General features: G+C 40.4%; 1 long non-coding RNA gene across 1 annotated transcript; it reads left to right on the top strand.

Annotated features, from left to right (window-relative positions):
* The first annotated feature begins 2,659 nt into the window (after positions 1-2,659).
* Positions 2,660-7,475, top strand: LOC123733126 (uncharacterized). The gene is made up of 3 exons (XR_006763606.1): positions 2,660-2,700; positions 6,993-7,109; positions 7,419-7,475. It is a non-coding gene; the product is annotated as an uncharacterized lncRNA (long non-coding RNA).
* The last annotated feature ends 355 nt before the right edge of the window (positions 7,476-7,830 follow it).

The raw sequence follows: 7,830 nt of genomic DNA, 5'->3' as shown, positions 1-7,830 counted from the left end.
TATTTCTAAGAGATAATGAATAAATGAGAACAATTTACATTCAATAATTAGTTGTCACTGTGTTAACCACAACCAACATGCTGGATCTCTGTTTAGTTGTTACTGTGTTAACCACAACCAACATGCTGGATCTCTGTTTAGTTGTCACTGTGTTAACCAACATGCTGGATCTCTGTTTAGTTGTCACTGTGTTAACCAACATGCTGGATCTCTGTTTAGTTGTCACTGTGTTAACCACAACCAACATGCTGGATCTCTGTTTAGTTGTCACTGTGTTAACCACAACCAACATGCTGGATCTCTGTTTAGTTGTCACTGTGTTAACCACAACCAACATGCTGGATCTCTGTTTAGTTGTCACTGTGTTAACCACAACCAACATGCTGGATCTCTGTTTAGTTGTCACTGTGTTAACCACAACCAACATGCTGGATCTCTGTTTAGTTGTCACTGTGTTAACCACAACCAACATGCTGGATCTCTGTTTAGTTGTCACTGTGTTAACCACAACCAACATGCTGGATCTCTGTTTAGTTGTCACTGTGTTAACCACAACCAACATGCTGGATCTCTGTTTAGTTGTCACTGTGTTAACCACAACCAACATGTTGGATCTCTGTTTAGTTGTCACTGTGTTGACCACAACCAACATGCTGGATCTCTGTTTAGTTGTCACTGTGTTAACCACAACCAACATGTTGGATCTCTGTTTAGTTGTCACTGTGTTAACCACAACCAACATGCTGGATCTCTGTTTAGTTGTCACTGTGTTAACCACAACCAACATGTTGGATCTCTGTTTAGTTGTTACTGTGTTAACCACAACCAACATGCTGGATCTCTGTTTAGTTGTCACTGTGTTAACCAACATGTTGGATCTCTGTTTAGTTGTCACTGTGTTAACCACAACCAACATGCTGGATCTCTGTTTAGGGGTCACTGTGTTAACCACAACCAACATGCTGGATCTCTGTTTTGTTGTCACTGTGTTAACCACAACCAACATGCTGGATCTCTGTTTAGTTGTCACTGTGCTGACCACAACCAACATGTTGGATCTCTGTTTAGTTGTCACTGTGTTAACCACAACCAACATGCTGGATCTCTGTTTAGTTGTTACTGTGTTAACCACAACCAACATGCTGGATCTCTGTTTAGTTGTCACTGTGTTAATCACAACCAACATGCTGGATCTCAGTTTAGTTGTCACTGTGTTAACCACAACCAACATGTTGGATCTCTGTTTAGTTGTCACTGTGTTAACCACAACCAACATGCTGGATCTCTGTTTAGTTGTCACTGTGTTAACCACAACCAACATGCTGGATCTCTGTTTAGTTGTCACTGTGTTAACCACAATCAACATGCTGGATCTCTGTTTAGTTGTTACTGTGTTAACCACAACCAACATGTTGGATCTCTGTTTAGTTGTCACTGTGTTAACCAACATGCTGGATCTCTGTTTAGTTGTCACTGTGTTAACCACAACCAACATGCTGGATCTCTGTTTAGTTGTCACTGTGTTGACCACAACCAACATGTTGGATCTCTGTTTAGTTGTCACTGTGTTAACCACAACCAACATGCTGGATCTCTGTTTAGTTGTCACTGTGTTAACCACAATCAACATGTTGGATCTCTGTTTAGGGGTCAGTTCTCTAAAATGAGTCTCTCTGGGGAGAGAGAGGAGGGGGGCCCTGCCTCTAAAATGAGTCTCTCTGGCGAGAGGAAGGAGGGGGGCCCTGCCTCTAAAATGAGTCTCTCTGGGGAGAGAGAGGAGGGGGGCCCTGCCTCTAAAATGAGTCTCTCTGGCGAGAGAGAGAAGGGGGCCCTGCCTCCAAAATGCATCTCTCTGGCGGACATAACACCAAAGCTAAGAGGTAAGATGACAATTTTATGAATAATTAACTAAGTTTATTTCCTAAATAAATAGCTATCTTAAGGTGAATGCAGTTACTGTAAATCTCTCTGGATAAGAGCATCTGCTAAATCAGGGGTTCTCAATCCGGGGTCTGCGGAGGTACTGCAGGGGTTCTGCAGGAAGCGCGGGGAGTGGTGGTGTATCCAGGGAGAAAACTAAACTAATATTCTGAAATGTCATTGTGGTCTTATGTTCCCATCTATTGGAATTATTTAGCAACTGCAGTAGTGCTGAAAAAATGTGTTATTCCTTACTAAAGTAGTAATTACTGAGAATTACTAGTTAATTTTATCACTTACAATCATAAAATAACAACTTATACCATAACAAACAATTAAACTGACATAAACCAAAATCACTATATATGTAGTTATTTAGTTAATGACCAAATTGAGCCGGTCGGTCACATTTGAGAGTGAGGGAGATATATAGCATTTTGCATAAAAAAACATGATTTTTGTCTCTCTGAAATGAAACCATCAAGTGATAGATTTGAAACAAATCCTTGTCTGTGAGAGATGTAATAATTAATACATAATTTCTTTAAACAATAAAAGCTCATTTCTGTAAAGTGATATGTTGCGTTTTGGAACTCTTCTTATGTTCCCCATCTGAGATCAGAGTAGATGAGAGATGTAATGTTTGACTCTGTTGTGTTGAAGACTAATCAAGCAGGAGAGACCAGCCTCCCCTGTACCCAGCTGTGTGTCCATGAAGAGTGACCGGTCTATGGATCGTCCTATAGTGTTTAGAGAGGGAGACTTTTCTACTGAACAAAGGTAAGAAGAACTCATGGGTCATGGTCAGTGAGTTAAACAACACTGTCTCTAGTCATTTCTCCTCTCCCATTTTCACATTTCTTTTGGTTGTTTTCATAATCCATAGGCTAATCCTTTTGTCCATTTCATAGTCCTAAAACAATGTTAAACAAACACAATATTCCCTCCCTGTGTGTGTGTGTGTGTGTGTGTGTGTGTGTGTGTGTGTGTGTGTGTGTGTGTGTGTGTGTGTGTGTGTGTGTGTGTGTGTGTGCTCTCCCTGGATGAGGAGATGTAATCTCTATCCTGATTGCCTAGTCACTTTTACCCCGACCTACATGTACATATTACCTCAACTACCTGGTACCCCTGCACATTGACTCAGTACTGGTACTCCTTATAGTCTCATTATTACCTCAACTACCTGGTACCCCTGCACATTGACTCAGTACTGGTACTCCTTATAGTCTCATTATTACCTCAACTACCTGGTACCCCTGCACAATGACTCAGTACTGGTACTCCTTATAGTCTCATTATTACCTCAACTACCTGGTACCCCTGCATATTGACTCAGTACTGGTACTCCTTATAGTCTCATTATTACCTCAACTACCTGGTACCCCTGCACATTGACTCAGTACTGGTACTCCTTATAGTCTCATTATTAGCTCAACTACCTGGTACCCCTGCACATTGACTCAGTACTGGTACTCCTTATAGTCTCATTATTACCTCAACTACCTGGTACCCCTGCACATTGACTCAGTACTGGTACTCCTTATAGTCTCATTATTACCTCAACTACCTGGTACCCCTGCACAATGACTCAGTACTGGTACTCCTTATAGTCTCATTATTACCTCAACTACCTGGTACCCCTGCATATTGACTCAGTACTGGTACTCCTTATAGTCTCATTATTAGCTCAACTACCTGGTACCCCTGCACATTGACTCAGTACTGGTACTCCTTATAGTCTCATTATTACCTCAACTACCTGGTACCCCTGCACATTGACTCAGTACTGGTACTCCTTATAGTCTCATTATTACCTCAACTACCTGGTACCCCTGCACATTGACTCAGTACTGGTACTCCTTATAGTCTCATTATTACCTCAACTACCTGGTACCCCTGCACATTGACTCAGTACTGGTACTCCTTATAGTCTCATTATTACCTCAACTACCTGGTACCCCTGCACATTGACTCAGTACTGGTAATCCTTATAGTCTCATTATTACCTCAACTACCTGGTACCCCTGCACATTGACTCAGTACTGGTACTCCTTATAGTCTCATTATTACCTCAATTACCTGGTACCCCTGCACATTGACTCAGTACTGGTACTCCTTATAGTCTCATTATTACCTCAACTACCTGGTACCCCTGCACATTGACTCAGTACTGGTACTCCTTATAGTCTCATTATTACCTCAACTACCTGGTACCCCTGCACATTGACTCAGTACTGGTACTCCTTATAGTCTCATTATTACCTCAACTACCTGGTACCCCTGCACATTGACTCAGTACTGGTACTCCTTATAGTCTCATTATTACCTCAACTACCTGGTACCCCTGCACATTGACTCAGTACTGGTACTCCTTATAGTCTCATTATTACCTCAACTACCTGGTACCCCTGCACATTGACTCAGTACTGGTACTCCTTATAGTCTCATTATTACCTCAACTACCTGGTACCCCTGCACATTGACTCAGTACTGGTACTCCTTATAGTCTCATTATTACCTCAACTACCTGGTACCCCTGCACATTGACACAGTACTGGTACTCCTTATAGTCTCATTATTACCTCAACTACCTGGTACCCCTGCACTTTAGTGTTTAACCCCTCTGTATCCAAGGACCAATCTTTTAAATATTATTTTCGGGGCGCCTCAAGTAGGCTGGACACATTCCATTATTTTTTTTAATTCTCAGCTGCCTCACCAACGTCTGAATGTGCATTAATAACTTTTAATTGTTAAATATTTCCAATAGATGGCAGCATAAGACCACGAAGCATCAGTTATAGGCTACAAGCAGCAATATGATTGACATAAAATAGCATGCAACCACAGACTATATGTCCCATGATTTTCTAAAATGGTCACTCATTAACATAACTTTAGTTAGCTATATATCTCGTTTTAGGGCTGTGTTGCTTTTGGGAGAGCAAAATAATAGTGACTATAGCAGGTATTGAACCCCGGGTAAATTATCACTAGTCAGAACCTCAACCTCAGTATACATGCATTATAAAAAGTAATGTTAATATCTTATATTGCGAGTAAACAACCTCGGAATAGAAAAGACAAGAGTGCATCATCCAGCCCGCCAATAAATTACATAATTCAACCCTCCCGGTTAGTAAATTCCCCTCAACATGCCCCTGGAGAAGGCAGAGTAACGACACCAGCTTTTTACCGGGGCTGAGTTGACTACTAGAGAGAGAAGGTAGAGTGAAGACACCAGCTTTTTACCGGGGCTGAGTTGACTACTAGAGAGAGAAGACAGAGCGACGACACCAGCTTTTTACCGGGGCTGAGTTGACTACTAGAGAGAGAAGGCAGAGCGACGACACCAGCTTTTTACCGGGGCTGAGTTGACTACTAGAGAGAGAAGGCAGAGTGACGACACCAGCTTTTTAGCGGGGCTGAGTTGACTACTAGAGAGAGAAGGCAGAGTGAAGACACCAGCTTTTTACCGGGGCTGAGTTGACTACTAGAGAGAGAAGACAGAGTGATGACACCAGCTTTTTACCGGGGCTGAGTTGACTACTAGAGAGAGAAGGCAGAGCGACGACACCAGCTTTTTACCGGGGCTGAGTTGACTACTAGAGAGAGAAGACAGAGCGGCTCGATGCTGGTTGATGAATTTGACAATTAATGTACCTGGAAAATACATTTTTCTCAACTAGAGGTGACTAAATTAATGTTCAGACTTGTTGATAATCGTTATATTAATGAAGTATAATTTCAAAAGATGAGCATAAAAACAGGTAATAATAAACATGAATCATCATTATATTACTTCACAGTAATCTGTTAAATGCTTTTTCAGTCCTTCCTCTTGTGTTAGCAGTGTGTAAAGGGACAGAAAGAAGTGGAGACAGGAGTTTTCCTGTGAGGGGTAGTGGTGGTGTATCCAGGGAGAAAACTAATCTAATCTTCTAAAATGTCATTTGTGGTCTTATGCTCCCATCTATTGGAATTATATAGCAACTGCAGTAGTACTGAATAATGTGTAATTCTTTACTAAAGTAGTAATTACTGAGAATCGCAAAATATAACATTTTCTAGTTCCTTTTACCACTTATAATAAAATAAAATGTTTATAGCATAACAAACAATTAAAATGACATAAAACAAAAACACCATACATTTAATTAATTATATATATAACAACTATTTATTTAGATGGGTAACATTATCTGCCAAAGTAACAGCCCTGTAGACAAAGAAGAGCTCTCCAGTAGGTACCAAAACATTCAAAGGACATTTTCTCAAAAGTGATGTTACAAGTTTATTAACATTAAAAGCAGAATTACTTTCCCATTGTTCCAACTGTAGTGTCTGATATATCATTTTCTAGCTCTGAGTCTCTACTTTTATCCAACGTAAAAAACACAATTTCAAATGTTGCTACATATGACCGAATTGAAACGGTCGGTCACAGTTGAGAGTGAGGCAGATATATAGCATTTTGTAAACAAATATTATTATTTGTCTCTCTGAAATGAAATCATTAAGTGATAGATTTTAAACAAATACATGTCTGTCATTGAACATGTCATGATTAGATAGTGAAAAAACACACCAATCTCTTTAATAATTTCTTTAAACAATAAAAGCTAATTTACCAACATTTCTGAAAATGGATATGTAGCGTTTTGGAATTAAACTCTTCTTATGTTTCCCCATCTGAGCTCTGTCTGTCTGTCTGTCTGTCTGTCTGTCTGTCTGTCTGTCTGTCTGTCTGTCTGTCTGTCTGTCTGTCTGTCTGTCTGTCTGTCTGTCTGTCTGTCTGTCTGTCTGTCTGTCTGTCTGTCTGTCTGTCTGTCTGTCTGTCTGTCTGTCTGTCTGTCTGTCTGTCTGCCTGTCTGTCTGAAATGAAACCATCAAGTGATAGATTTTAAACAAATCCTTGTCTGTGAGAGATGTAATAATTAATACATAATTTCTTTAAACAATAAAAGCTCATTTCTGTAAAGTGATATACAGCGTTTTGGAACTCTTCTTATGTTTCCCATCTGAGATCAGAGTAGATGAGAGATGTAATGTTTGTCTCTGTTGTGTTGAAGTCCAATCAAGCAGGAGAGACCAGCCTCCCCTGTACCCAGCTGTGTGTCCATGAAGAGTGACAAGTCTATGAAGCCACCTATATTCTTTAGAGAGGGAGACTTTTCTACTGAACAAAGGTAAGAAGAACTCATGGGTCATGGTCAGTGAGTTAAACAACACTGTCTCTAGTCATTTCTCCTCTCCCATTTTCACATTTCTTTTTGTTGTTTTCATAATCCACAGGCTAATCCTTTAGTCCATTTTCATAGTCCTAAAACAATATTAAACAAACACAACATTCCCTCCCTGTGTGTGTGTGTGTGTGTGTGTGTGTGTGTGTGTGTGTGTGTGTGTGTGTGTGTGTGTGTGTGTGTGTGTGTGTGTGTGTGTGTGTGTGTGTGTGTACTCCCTGGATGAGGAGATGTAATCTCATGTTTTGTCCACAGAAACCAACAGGAGAGATCAGAGTCAGAGATTCTCAGTGGTCAGTCTTCCCAGAGTCATCAAACAGACCTGGACTCTATATTCAGTGTATGTGGTCCTGTTATGAACATTTGTTTTTGTTTTCCTCAAGTAAAGTTGATCTGTCAATTATTCATGAATGTGTTAATGAGAAAGCATTTGTTCTCTTGCTTAACTTATTTACTTGATTTATTTTAGTTGCTTGAAGAGAAAATGATGACATTTGTGAAGAACGAGCTGAAGATGTTCAAGAGGATTCTTAGTCCAGAACTCCCAGAAGGCTTTGAGAGTCAGAAGCAGGATGAGGAAGTGGTGGATGCTGAAGATGAGAAGCAGGAGAGCAGTGCCAGAGAGGGGGCTCTGAAGATCACACTGCACGTTCTGAGGAAAATGAAC

This window comes from Salmo salar, unplaced genomic scaffold (genome assembly GCF_905237065.1).
Source record: "Salmo salar unplaced genomic scaffold, Ssal_v3.1, whole genome shotgun sequence".
Classification (NCBI taxonomy): domain Eukaryota; kingdom Metazoa; phylum Chordata; class Actinopteri; order Salmoniformes; family Salmonidae; genus Salmo; species Salmo salar.
Note: the sequence above shows the minus strand (reverse complement) of the source record. Positions and strands in the feature narration are given on the sequence as shown.